This window comes from Heloderma suspectum, chromosome 4 (genome assembly GCF_057233095.1).
Source record: "Heloderma suspectum isolate Gila_16-S chromosome 4, 16-S_ref, whole genome shotgun sequence".
Lineage (NCBI taxonomy): Eukaryota > Metazoa > Chordata > Lepidosauria > Squamata > Helodermatidae > Heloderma > Heloderma suspectum.
Window position 1 is genome coordinate 238,824,169 of NC_139461.1, and position 13,902 is coordinate 238,838,070.

At 44.3% G+C, this 13,902-nt stretch overlaps 1 long non-coding RNA gene across 2 annotated transcripts; it reads left to right on the forward strand.

Annotated features, from left to right (window-relative positions):
• The first annotated feature begins 36 nt into the window (after positions 1-36).
• On the forward strand, positions 37-13,700 carry LOC146348317 (uncharacterized). 2 transcript variants are annotated; one of them, XR_014790593.1, is made up of 5 exons: positions 37-136; positions 7,050-7,222; positions 9,246-9,326; positions 9,698-9,785; positions 11,080-13,700. It is a non-coding gene; the product is annotated as an uncharacterized LOC146348317 (long non-coding RNA). The 2 variants fall into 2 exon arrangements; XR_014790592.1 differs by lacking the exon at positions 37-136 and adding an exon at positions 391-572 and having other exon boundaries at positions 11,080-11,292.
• Positions 13,701-13,902: the final 202 nt, after the last annotated feature.

Here is a 13,902-nt window from a genome sequence, read left to right on the forward strand (position 1 = left end):
TCTTGCGGCTCAGAGCTCCGGAAGCGGAAATCCCGCCTTTCACAATCTCACCCATGATCTGATTAGACGAGGTGTCAGTCGCTCCTGGAGTCCGTGAGCCCCGGTGGACAGGAATAGCACAAGCGGCACCCCATAGGTCTGTTATTGAGAGGCTGAAAACGGGAGCTCGGGCTGGGTTGGACAGCAGTTCGATCAATCCCAGCTATTTCTCTCTCGGGCGTAGCCCAAAGCATTCATTGGCCGTTTTGTCTGAATCTCTGATTCCACCTCCCCTTTTCGTATTCGCCAAGGGGGAAAAGTCTCGCGCAGCGCCTTTGATTTTACTGGATCATGGTAATGCCTATCGCAACCGCCTCAACTGAACAATGATAATTCGGTAGCCACGCGCTCATTGGACGATCGACGGTTCTCGCTTGAGATTAGGCGAGGCCGTTCCGTTTGTCTTGGCTGAGGCGCGAAGGGAGCTGCCGAGTATCTCTCTCCTTCTCACGTCGCCTAGCGGGAGGGGCCCTGAAGATCTCTGGCAGCGTCCCTCGCGATAGGCCTCGCGAAGGAAGAGTGCGAAGGCTGAGGCGAGTTGGGAAGGCTGTACAGGGGGAGAGGCCAAAGCGCTCTGCGCACACAATGCCTCCAGCATCTTCGCAGGGCTTCGTGCAACTAGCGTGTCCTTCGGAAGATGGGTGTGACTGAGGGGCGGGGGAGTGCTGACTGTCTTTGGAGTTGGGAAGGCGTTTCTTGTCCATAATACAGAACGGCAGATAATGACCCTGGTTTGTTTTTAGGAACAATTAGCGGCATTACTGTTCAAAAAGCATTTTTCAGCAAATCATAGAATAGTAGGGTTGGAAGAGGCCTACAAGACCATCGAGTCCAGCCCCTTGGTCAATGCAGGAATCCAACTCAAAGCCTCATCGTGAACGCCTCCAGTGTGGGAGAGCCCACCACCTCCCTAGGGAATTGGTTCCATTGTCGTATCGCTCTAACAGTCAGGAAGTTTTTCCTGATGTTCAGCCAGAATCCGGATTCCTGTCACTTGAGCCCATTATTTCATGTCCTGCATTCTGGAATGATAGAGAAGAGATCCTGGCCTTCCTCTCTGTGACAACCTTTCAAGTAGGGGTGTACGGATTACTTACCCCATTCCGCTGGGGCCATCCGCTGCGGAGGGGAGGCGATCCGTCCCTCCCCCCCCCCCCCCGGAATCCTCCCTGATCAGCTCCACTCTGCAGGGACCCCGCGGAGCCACCGGCCAGGGCCGCCCACAGCCGGACTCTGCGGTAGCCATGATAGGTTACGTATATATTTATGTAGCCTATCACGGCAAAAGGCAGGGACGCAAATGGTGGCCACTACACCATTTGCATCCCTGCCTTTTGCCGTGATAGGCTACCGCAGGGATGCAAATGGCATCCCTCCGTTAGCCATGATAGGCTACGTAAATACTTACGCAGCCTATCATGGCTAAAGTAGAATGGAAATGGCCGCAGACCAGGGCAGCCATTCACAGGCAGTGGACGGCAGACAAAGGTAGGCTCCGTCCCGAGGGGATTCCACGGGGGTGGGGGGATTGCTCCCTTCTGCCACGGACTCCGGGGGATTCTTTAGAATCCAGCCTCAGTGGAGTCCGTGGCGGGATTTTCTAACATCCCTACTTTCAGGTACTTGAAAAGTGCTATCATATCTCCCAAAGCTATTTGTAACTGTAAGCACCTGATATGCAAAATAAGAGAGAAGATGTATGGAACATACAGGTTTAATCCCAGTAATTTTGCCAGTTCAAATGCATAAACCTCCACACAAACACGCAACGATCCCTAACACGTTGATCCATCTTTCAAATATTTGGAAAGTGATTGCATATTATAAGATTCTGTTGATGGTTTCCACTGAATTCAGAGGAATTTTATATAATTCGTATTAAAATGTTTTCAGTTCTAGCTGCCATTTGAAGGATTTCAGATGGGTAACAAAAGACTAACGAGAATATAATAATGCCAAAATAATGTTAAAACAGAATGTATGTTTACTGAGCTTCAATTTCATGCCCTAGTCCTAATTTAGGCTAGTAGATTCTCTTTTTAGAAAAGGCTTTAGAGCAGAAAAACACAAACAGGCATATAAATGATACAACTGTCTTGAGTATTTTTATTCTCCTTTAAAAAAAATCTTTGCTCAAAATACTTTTGTTGCATCAATGCACAATGGCTGGGAAAGTAAACAACATTTTAAATGAAGACCACAAGACTTTATGGGTACAGTTAACTGGGAATATTTGCACAGACTCCATTGAAATTAATGGGAGGTGTGCAAGAGCTCTATGACAGTAGCAGTGCTTTGGTGCACGTTTCCATACATTTCAGGGAGGCCTGCACAAGAGAATTTCCTGGCAGATTGTGTCATAGGACAGTTGATCATGACTGGGATAATCACTGGGCAGAACACTCTCAAGGTTAAGTTCATAGTTTACCTAGAAAATGCTACTTCTGTCAGCATCATAATGCTCTTACACAAATTCAGGGAGTAGTCACATTGGACTATTGTGTGCAGTTTTGGTTTCCCCCTCAAAAGGGATAATATACAGCTGGAAAAGGTGCAGAAAAAGCCAACCAAAATGATCAGGGGATTGAGCCCCTTTTCTATAAGACATGACTAATGCATTATATCTTTTTTCAGTTTAGAAAAAAATAATTGGGATGGGGGATGTATGCTAGAAATTTATAAAAATTATACATGGTGTGGAGCAGAAATAAGTTGTTCTCTCACACATAATACTAGAGCTAGGATGATCCAATTAAATTGACTGGCAGATTAAGCACAGACAAAGCCCTTCACACATCACATAATTAATGGAATTCACTGCCATAGGATGTGGTGATGGCCACTAGCTTAGATAGCTTTAGAAGAGGATTAGACAAATTCATGGTTGCTAGGTCTATGAATGGTTATTAGTCATGATGGCTATATGGAACTTTGTATATTCCATGGCAAAACGCTACTGAATACCAGTTGCTTGGTAGTAACAGCAGAGACAGTTATTGCTTGTGGGCTTCCTAGAGGAACCTGGTTGACTCCTGTGGGAGGCAGAATGTTGCACCAGGTAGACCTTTGGTCTGATCAAGCAGGGATCTTTGTATTCTGCAGTTATTTTAGTAGAAAAGTTCTCATAGGGTTTTTTTTAAATTTCAGACCCACCTGCTTAGCTACATCAAGGCCCACTATTAGTATTCATGAAAATATGATAAAGGGATATTACTATGTTTTAATAGTACACACATTTGGTATACATTTAGAGAGCAATCCTATGGTCTGCTAGACACTGTCTAGCAGGCCATAGGATATGGTCTATTCCGAGAACCAACCTCAGAGCCCACACTCCAAGGTGGGTTCCTGGAGAACCAACCTCCCCTCTCATCTGCGCTGCCTTGGAGGCAGCGTGGAGAAGCCCCGTCCTCCACGCTCGCAAGAGGAGCACAGAGCGACTGAAAAAGAGCGGGCCTGGGGGGCATTCCGGGGTGTGGAGAGCAGAGCTGCGTGTACAACACATCCTATATGTTGTACGACAGCTTCCTCCTGGCTGGCCCCCCTGCTGCTAGACAGCCGAAAATGGCTGTCTAGCAAAAAAGAGCAAGGCAGGAGAGGCGTGGAAGGAACGATCCCCCCCGTGTCTCTCCTGCCTTGCTTTGGATAGGTGGTCACCTCCAAGGTCAGAGGCAGCCACCTATCTACTTAGGATTGTGCCGTTAGTGTTCCACATATTCAGGCACTCCCCATTGCAACCTCTGCTCCAAACCTTTCCTCTCATGTTATTATCCGGGATATTTTCCCCGATACCATACTCCCTGCTGTCCATGTAATGCAATACTAGCATTAAGTGGTGGTTGCAGCCACATTTGATGATATTGGTATTGAGGCATGCATAGCTAGAGAATGGAGCATTTTTATTCCCTATGGGAATAAGGCAGAGAAAGTATTGATGGGCAATGTAAGGAATGTAACCCAAGATTCAACCACTATATTGTACACAACTTTGAAATCTAACATGAGAAGAACGGTAGTATATTTTAAATAATTAAAAAAAAAACATTTGCCCACCCATCCACCACTGAAGCTATTGCCATGGGTGGAGCAATGGATGGGGTGATTCCAAGCCCAGCTCTGCCCCATTACCCCAAGCTATCATTGGCCATCTGTTCCTAAGAAGAGGCTTTGGTCCCATTACCATCAAACGTTGCAATGGCAGAAGGGGAAGTGAAATGCACAGCATTGCTTTGTATCCTCCTGAACCAGGCTCATGGAGGTCAGGTTTTGTCCTGAAGTGCAACACTTAATTTTTCCCCTGTGAGGGAATGAATGATAGCTGTTCAGTTATATATGAAAAAATGAATGCATGTGCTCAGAAACACCACTGGAGTGAGGTTTAAATCTTTTGTTTCCCCTTGGTGATCCCAATCCTTAAAAACGACAACCACACTCCTACCTGCAATGCCCCAGTCAGAGTTCCTCTGTTTGGTCACACAAGAGTGTAACAATCCTGGGAGGGTAGAGGACAGACTTTTTGGGATGAGAGACCAACCTCATGTATGCTTAGTCCTGATTAAAGCCTCTAGAACAGGACTGTGTATCTGGGTCTCAAAGATGGTCAAGTTAAAGAAACTGGTGAGACCCCTCTTGAAGGATCCAAACTTTGACCCAGCTGGCCTTAACTACGTAAGGATACTCCTGGACCTTTCTCTGCATGTTCAGGTGGAGGCAGTTGCCAGGACATATCCAGCTGATGCACCAGCTGTAGTCTCCAGTGAAGATGGACCTAGCATCAGTTATCATGATGTAGTTACTTCCAGGCTAGACTACTGCAATGGTTCCTACATGGGGCTGGCTTTAAAAACAGCTTGGAAACTTCAGTTGGTCAAAATACAGCAGCCAGCCCCTTTGTCTGTCTCCAGAAGGTTGAAGCCTGATATTACTCTGATCTTGTTCCAGTGCCATTGGTTACCTGTTTGTTTCCAAGCTCAACAACCTGGCATTAAAAGCAGGGAAAACAATCTCATTGGCTGGATAGGTAATTTCCTGGTTCACACTAACTTTATAACAAATGTGGCCAGTAGGTTAAGCCGAGCAACTGTGATGTGCCCTAGGCTACCTGTAGTTCAGCAGAGACTTATAACTGGTTGTCCCTCAGTTAAGCCCAACACTCTAGCCCCAGCAATATTTACTAGCCTAGTATGTGTTAAATAGCCTAGTTCAGCATTAAGTTGTGGCTGTGTTGTTGCCCTCTCTATTTAAAGTGATGTCTGTGACTGTGATTCATAGAAGTGATGTCTGTGAAGTCTGAGTCTGAAATACAATAACATCTTGGTCCTAAACATGCTATATTCAAAAAGAACCCCCACTCTTCCAATAAGTAGGGAATTTCCACCCAAATAGTATTTGGATGTAAAGGTCTTCTTGGGACAAAATGCTCCACTATTTTGAATAGTAGGTTGGGCTATGAAGTATGTACTGAAATCTTATGCTGAAAGAGTAATTCTATGTATTGGACTTAGAAATTGGTGCCAAATAATTTCACATTTCAGTATAGGTTTTATGCAGATAAAGTTCTAACAGGCTGTGTGGGAGACAAGCAGAACATACTCAGTTAGACTGGGTGTCATAGAAACGAATTAATGGTTAGCATGAATCTATTTTCAAATCACATTGACAGAACCTCCATTAATTTCTATTTTGAGCTGCTTTACTGGGTTTGGAGAAGGATGACATAGCAGAACAAGATACACAGCTTGCTTTGATCTTAATGGGATTTAGACCAGATTCTCATCTGCTGCAAACTGTCATTTTACATCACTTTTGAATGGCATGCAGTAGTCTTACAGAATATTGTGCAGGATCTGCCAGTGGTTCAATGACTTCTCTTCCCCATTTTTTTTTTAGTTGAAAACTAGGTAATGCAATGTTTAATATAATTTCAAATTGCTTTAAAATGAGATATCTCCACCCAGGATAGCTTCTGTCAGAACCACTGACCACAGTAAAACACTGAACTTCTGTCCAGTGCCATCACATGCTTTTTGGTGACAGGGGCCATGCTAAGAGCCATACGGCTTTCTTCACATGGAGCTTTTATCCTACTATTGAGGTTGCTCTTTCACAGAAGCTTGCGGGCTCTTTACATGATGCCATGTTCATCCAAGGCATCTCCTGCACTAAATGTCCTTTGTTCCGTTTTTAAATAGATTGCAGATAATGAGCTATCAAATTACCCTGTTGTGTACCGCTTGAGTTCCCTCCATGAAAAGAGGAAAATGACTTTTTCCATCTAAACATGCATAGGATTGCGCCCTTGGAGAACTGGAGCAAGGAGAACTTCGCTCCCCCCAGCCCCCTCCTCCAATGAAAACATAGGAAGTTGCCTTTATTCTGAGTCAGACCACTGGCTTATCTGGCTCAGGATCATACACAGACTGAGAGCGGTTTTTCAGGGTTTCAGGCAACTCGTCATCGTCCAGTCGTTATCCCGCTATTTCCACCCACCTATCCTGCGTTTTCCTCAAACGGAAAAAATGTGGTATTTTTCCAAATATGCACAAATGTAGCTCCATGATCTCCCCATGTATTTCTCCCCTAGCGCAAATGAACTGCTGTATGTTGGCGGCTGTGGGCAGTTGTTTTGGGTTGTTGGGGGTGCGGTCATGATGGCGAAGGCGGTGACAACAGGCTGTGGGGCATGTTGCCTTCCCGTGCCTGCACTACTTTGGGTTGTGCCCATTTTTGGCCTGCAGTATTCTGAACAAGTCAGCTGAGCAGCAAGGCGGCAGAGCAGCAGGTCTGCCGGGACACCTGCCTGCTGTGCATTCCCAGTGAGTAAACAGCTGAGTAAATGGCAGAGATTGTCAAAAACACTGAGCAGGGAGGTGCGGGGGCCCAGGGAGTTCAGTGGGGGGACTGTCTGTGTGTCAGTCCCCATCCACCAGTAACGGGAAAGGGGCGGGAAAGGGGCAGGACCAGGGAGGAGCTGTCGCTACACCCCAAGCAGGTGTAATGCTTTTTTGCAGAAAGGTGGCGATGCCTCTGTATGGCACCACTAGCCCCATGAGAAGAAAAGAAACGAAAGATAATGTGATGGGGACAGCCATGTAAAGAGAACGACCCAGTTCTGCAATGATACTGGATGGGGAAAGAACCGGCATTGATGTGGAGTTCTCCGCCACTGTGATGGAGCCCTCAGGTATGAGGAGAAGGAAGGGGAGGGGGGAAAGGAAGTGGGTGAAAAAGGGAGTCATGATCCTGCAATTAAAACAGAAGCAGAAAGCCCCATTTTAAATGCAAGATTTTAGGCTGGTGTAGAGATGACCATAGTCCCACCAGCACAGAGATATGGAAAGAGTAGGGAATCCGAACAGGGACAAGGACAAAGCAAGGGAGTCTGGTGTACCTCAGCATTCAGAAAACCTTTAGTAAAGTCCAGCTACTTTAACAAAAGCTAACAGCATAATCCTATCCTTACATTATGTTGGGACTGAAGATATGTCACAACTATGTTGGTGGAACAGCTGCCCTGTCTGATGTGTGCTCACCTTGGGAGAAGAAAAATAGACAACTAGAAAATACAAAAAGAGCAGAAAAATGACAGGTACGCCCACAGTGACCCTGGAAACACCAGTAGAGGCCACCATTCAGAGATTGAGCTAGCAAAAACAACCACATGCCACCTGTACACACAGGCAGCCAACAATGGCGGGGACATGACCCCAGCCATCCCCTGCATTGCCACACACACAACACACAAGATGACACCACAGTACTCCCATCAGCCTCAAGGTACAGCCACCAATGACTGCTACTGTCCCCGGGGATCCCTCCAGACAGAGCTTTAATCCCCATATGGGGATTAATAATAATTACATTCACTGATGGGATGCCTGGAAACGTGCAATACCAGAATTGTTGCTGCCTGTGCCACTGGGGTTGATGGATAGGGTGCTACAGCATCACTCTGGGCGGTATATGTGCTGCAATGCAGGGGTGTGTGCTGGGGAGTGTCCTTGTTGTGAATTTCTTAGCTCTCTGCATATGCTCAGCATGTGGGCATCATTGCCAGCAAAGTCCCTGCTTCATGGGCTTTGGTGGTGTTCTGAGGGACACTGGGGGCATGTCTGCCTTTTTAACATTGTTTTCTGATTTTCTGTACTGTGCGTTTTCCTCTCCCCCTTTCTTCCCAGGCTGAATGGGTATAGGATACAGCAGCCATTCCACCAGCATAGCAGCAGTGTATCTCACTCTGTCCACCCGATACAGGATTGCTCAGTGAAATATGAGGAATGAGAACACCCCATATGTTCTTTATCACTGACCAGCAGAGGGCAGAAACTGTGTAGAAATTTCCAAATGTACTTTTATGTGCTGCTCCATCTGCTGTCACTTACAACAACATCATCATCAACAACAACAACAATAATCCTCCAAAATCTAAAATGTAAAATCTCATCTCACCAGAGTAATTCAGGGCTCTTTCACACAGGGCTTTTATCCTGCTATGGAGGTTGCTTACTCACAGAAGTTTGCAGGTCCTGTACATGATGCAGCCCTCCTCCAAGGAACCTCCCGCTCTTTGTGAGCTCTATTGTATTGTTTTCCATGATGACGAAAGTCTGGCATTTTCCCTCCTCCCACCATGGAGTTGATAGAAATGAGGATATACTGTTTAAAGTCGCTTTTATTGCAAATAAAACAGCGCCACCTAGTGGCTTTGTAATGAAAAGCATAGAAGTTTAGGGTTTATTTTAAAGCCACGGGTAAAGGACCCGATCTAATCCCACAAAGATTCTGGAAGCAGAAGCCCCGGTAAGCAGGATTTTTAGCCTTGTGTGATGAAGCCCTGACTCTGATTGTGCCAGTTTCAGCTATGTTTTTCAGCTAAGTGGCTGGTGGCAGTGCTGCGTTTTAATAAATAACATGAGAGTTTTGAGATCCATTAATGCAATAATTGGTCACTTTCCTCTACCTTCTGATATTAATAAGGCACTTCCAGACAGAAGGCTTCTTGCACTACTAGTCACTGCTCTTCCGCTGCAATTGCAATTTACTATCCATACTTCAGGGGTCTAGCACTTCTTTTGGTGTGTGTATCTTGCTGTGTTCTATCCACACACTGGGCATGACATAGTTATGTGGACAGTGTTGTTCCCTTCTCTTTCACCACCCCACTCAGCACCATCTTAACACCTTGTTTTTTGTCTGTATATTTGCAGCTTTTGAAGCAAACCCCCACCCCATGACTTTAAAAAGAGTGCCTGCAGCAGAGGGCTAAAGGATTGCAGCTAAGTTTACTTGTAAGTAAACATGATTACAAATTGGGCTGTAAGTCCCATTGATTTCAACTGAGAATGTCTGATCTCCACTCTAGTCGATTTCACAACTGATCTAGTCAGATAACTTGAACTAGTCAGTTTCAAACCCAATCTGGTCAGTTTCACAACCCAGGTAGAAAACCCGCTGGATTGATTTTCCCTGCTTAGTTGGCTCTCAAACTGGAAATGCAGCACAAGCACTATAGAAAGGACAGGAATTCCCAACATATCATTCACTTTCTTCAGGGACAATTCCCACTGTGCCTCAATTGCACATTTTTCTGTCCACACCTGCAAAGAGATGACACTGCTATTCTGTGCTTTCCTTCTTTAATTTTTTTTTTTTTTTGCAGTGAGAGAAAAAGATGAAATAAGCATTGGGAAAACATGGGAGGATTACAGCTGGATGATGACGATGCCAACGGGAACTTCCATAAAGTGGTAAAAATGAGGCATGGCAATGGGATATTAAAAAGCCTAGTCTAGAATTTGTTGTTCAGTCGTTAAGTTATGTCTGACTCTTCATGACCCCACAGACCATAGCACGCTAGGCCTTCCTGTCCTCTGCTCTCTCCCGGAGTGTGCTCAAGTTCATATTCATTGCATCAGTGATGCTATCTAGCTATCTCATCCTCTGCTGTCCCGTTCTCCTTTTGCCTTCAATCTTTCCCAGCATCAGGGTCTTTTCCAGTGTTTTCTCTTTGCATTAGGTGGCCAAAATATTTGAGCTTCAGCTTCAGTATCTGTCCTTCCAACGAGCAGTCAAGGTTGATTTCCTTTAGGATTGACTGATTTGACCTCCTTGCAGTCCAGGGGACTTGTAAGAGTCTTCTCCTCGTAGGAGTCTTCTCCAGTCTAGAATTACCCATTGAGAAATGTTCAGGATAGTGGCAAGCAGAAACCTAGAAGGATTAGGTGACTGGGTACCATACAAACTGGAAAGATTGTGGAAATTCCTTTGCTTGAAGGTGCTTGGGACTGGGATGGTGGCTACAGCATTCATCCTGAATGAAATGCTGAAATTCCCCCATCTCAAAATACCAAAACAAACAAAAACCCAAGGATTCTTTAGCTCTGTGATTGCTGCTACAACAGAAGCAATGGCATGATGAAATATCTCAGCATAGAGACAGCAACAGTATGGTGCACTAACACAGGTCCTAAATGCACTTCCAAGCCACTGCAATTGTTGTTTGCAGTACAGAAAGATGTAGGTCACACAGGGCTCAATACAAATTCAGTTTGCATAAAACTAGCTAACTGATCTCTTGCTAAGATTTCACTGCTCTAAGATTCTGATTCCCAAAGTCCTAACTTCATGGTAACACTGCCTCTGTGCCAAGCCTTTTAACCTGAAAGATACAGTAAATAATTGCCCTTTTTTTCTCTCTCTCTTGTGTCTATATCTATATAACTCTGCCTATCTATCCTCACTGGTTGTCTTTTCATTGTGATAGTAAAGTTTGTGAACTACTTAGATAGGCATTAGAAATGTTGTAGATACTCAAATTAGATTTGTTTTAATAATGTCAATTAGGCCTTGACCACAGGCACTGATTTATTTTTCAGAATTGGACGGTTATTTTAAAATTCCTGAAAGATGACATAGAAAATACACTGTCATTTTTCTGGCAGGACATTGAAGATATTAGTTGCACTAATCTAGTCATTGCCTTAAATGGGCATTTTTCTGAAGGGGCTGATCAGTTTCTTACATTTGTTGTTTTTTCTATAGGGTGAACACTTATCAGTTATAGATTGGTCACTGCGAAGTCTTATGTATGTTGAAGACTATTTCTATGAATATGACTGAATGTTTCTATTACTGTTCACTCTGAAGATAATCATTTGCCATTCTTAATTTAATTTTTGTTATATTGTATTCAGACTATTGTACCCAGGTTTTCTTATTTAAATAATTAAAAATTATAGTTCTGAAAGGTAATGCAAGTCATGTAAACTGACACTTTGTATTGAGATAGGAGCTCTATATGAGAAATAAGGAGTCTGAAGGAAGTATGGATTTTGTTAAATCAGTTCCGTCTGCGTTTTTCAGATTGTCAGGCATCTTTGATTCTGTTGTCCACTCACTGATGAAATTGGATTTTTTTTTACCAGAATTTCATTCTATTTGCACTAAGTTGCATTAGTGGTAATGTGCACTAGTGTTAAAGCGCATCTGTGCATTATAAAATCAACACACACACACACCCAGTGAAAGATCAGTCCATAAGTCCGCATGACTCAGGAAAAGCTAAAATCCATACATCAGATTCATAGGAATCCAAACTAATTTGATCTGTTGCGGATTTCTCTGACATCCCAATCTGAGGTACATTCACCATTCCTTTCTGCCTTCCATCTGCATCCCACATACAGGGATTAGTGGATAAGGAGTTTGATAAGGATGGCATAGCTTTCAAGTTGGCCCGTGCAGTGCTCCACCCTATTTTACTTTACAAATAACTCAGTATTTGAGGTTGCAGCTAGGAAAGCTCAGTCAAAGGAGGGTTCCTGGGTCTAGTGCAGATAGAGACAAAGGAAGCAAACCAACATACTAGCATTCCAGGACCAGTGTGTTCCTCTTGCTTTAGTCATACTTACCTTTTAAAAGAGCACTAGTTTACTTTCACATTAAACTTTGACAGTAAAGTACTTTTGTAGAGTTTATATTACCACTTCATTGAGGAATAAACCACAGCTGTTCCTTTCTGCTTTGACCCCAGGGCTTAGGCTGAAAAAAAAAAGTAGCTACTATCCCATGTTCTTTTGCATTTAAGTAATATGGGTGGTAATGGTGCTGCTTTTGATCCAGCAGGGATGCTTTACCCAACTGTTTCTGCCTCAGAGGGTAGAAGAAACTTCACTCTGCTCCTGAACCACTCTCCTGTCTCTTTCACGAAGCAGAGGAGAAATGGTAGCAGTAGTTTAACCCCAAACCACCACTGGCGAAGGGCAAACCCTGCAGCAGCAAGAGCACATCCAGCAGTAAACCAGTGGGTAAAGTGCCAGCGTGAACATGTTTGTTCAAGCCTTCTTTTCTAGCACGCAGGAGGCTTCATGCCCTAGCACAACCAGACAGGCAGCATCCTAGATGAGGCAGTCATAAAAATTTTGAAGATATTTCAGCATTGCAACTCCTAGGAGCCAAGCTTCTTCTGCAGCCTTTGTCAACCGGGTACCTTCCAGATGGGAGTTATAGTCCAACACACCTAGAGGGCATCAGGTTGAGGAAGGCTGTTCTATTCAGGTAAGCATGGATAAGAAAAGGCATCTGCCCGGGTCATCTATGGAAACCCTAGTGAATCTCTTGACATTTTGCTTTTCTGCAAAGGAAAGGCTGTACCTGGGTCCACTTTGCCAAAACTAGCTGCTTCTCTCGGTCTTCTGCCATCGTGCACCTAGCCAGCATTCCACATGGGATGAATCTGAGTAGAAAGCAGGGAGAGGGGTAATTTTTCTCATACAGTTAGACAGCATACAGCAACTGGCTGTCAGGTTCCAAACCCACAACTTTGCTACCCCATTTTTCCTTCTTGCTCTGCTGCAGTTTCAAGCCTTGTGCCACATGTACAAAGCTCTGGAGCATCACAGTGGCTTGTGCCACATATACTGTATTTTCCTCTGTTGCTAGGAAGCCATGACGCAGATCCATAACTAGCTCTGAGGTTACCCTATCATTGCCATTTGAGAAGATGCTATCATTATAAACATGCTTTTGATCATCATAACAGAAGAAGGATTTTGGAAACTGAGCAAGCCTAGCAAGCAATATGCACTGTTTCCCCATCCAAATTAGTTTGTGCCCTCTTTTATTTCCTTTCATCTTCTGGTCTTCCCTGGCTCCTTGCCAGCTTTGCTGGTGCTAAATCTTGTTTTCTTGAGACCAACAACTCATCAGGGACAAGAATGTTGTTGGCTGTATATTTCCAGTCAAACCATCTTAAGGCTAAAACCACAGACCAGATAATATATTACCCCCTTCCAGACTTAAGTTCCTAGGAGGAAGAGTGGATAAAACCTTTTTCTTTTAACATTTTTATAAAAGATACTTGGACAGTGCCAACCCAGAGCAACTAGAGGCTTGCAGGTAATATACATGCCCAGTGGCATCCTGGTGATGCTTCTCCACCACTGCTGCTGGAGGAGGAGATCAACCAAGTCTAGAGGAAGAGGGTCACTGGGAAAAGGCCAGAGGAGGTCAGTACAAGGAGGAGAAATGACTTTGATTTTTCCACTTCAGGCATGAAAAAGACGACAGCCAGTCCTTCCTGCATAGTTTTCTAATTCCACACATTTCAGTTAGGTCTTCTTGTTGCCTGTGCAAATTTGTGTTAAATTAAACCAGTTAACTTCTAAAATGTCATAGTAGTTTTTGTGTTCTTGCTGCTAGAGTTTAGCATGACTACTGGGGGGGGGGATGTTGTATGCGCACACAACATACTCCTTCAGAAAAAGAATTACACCATCTCTCACTTTGATATTTCAACCTTTTGCCAAGAAAACACAGCCAAGATCTTGTTAGCATATACTTGAAGAAGAAAAAAATGATGGAGCT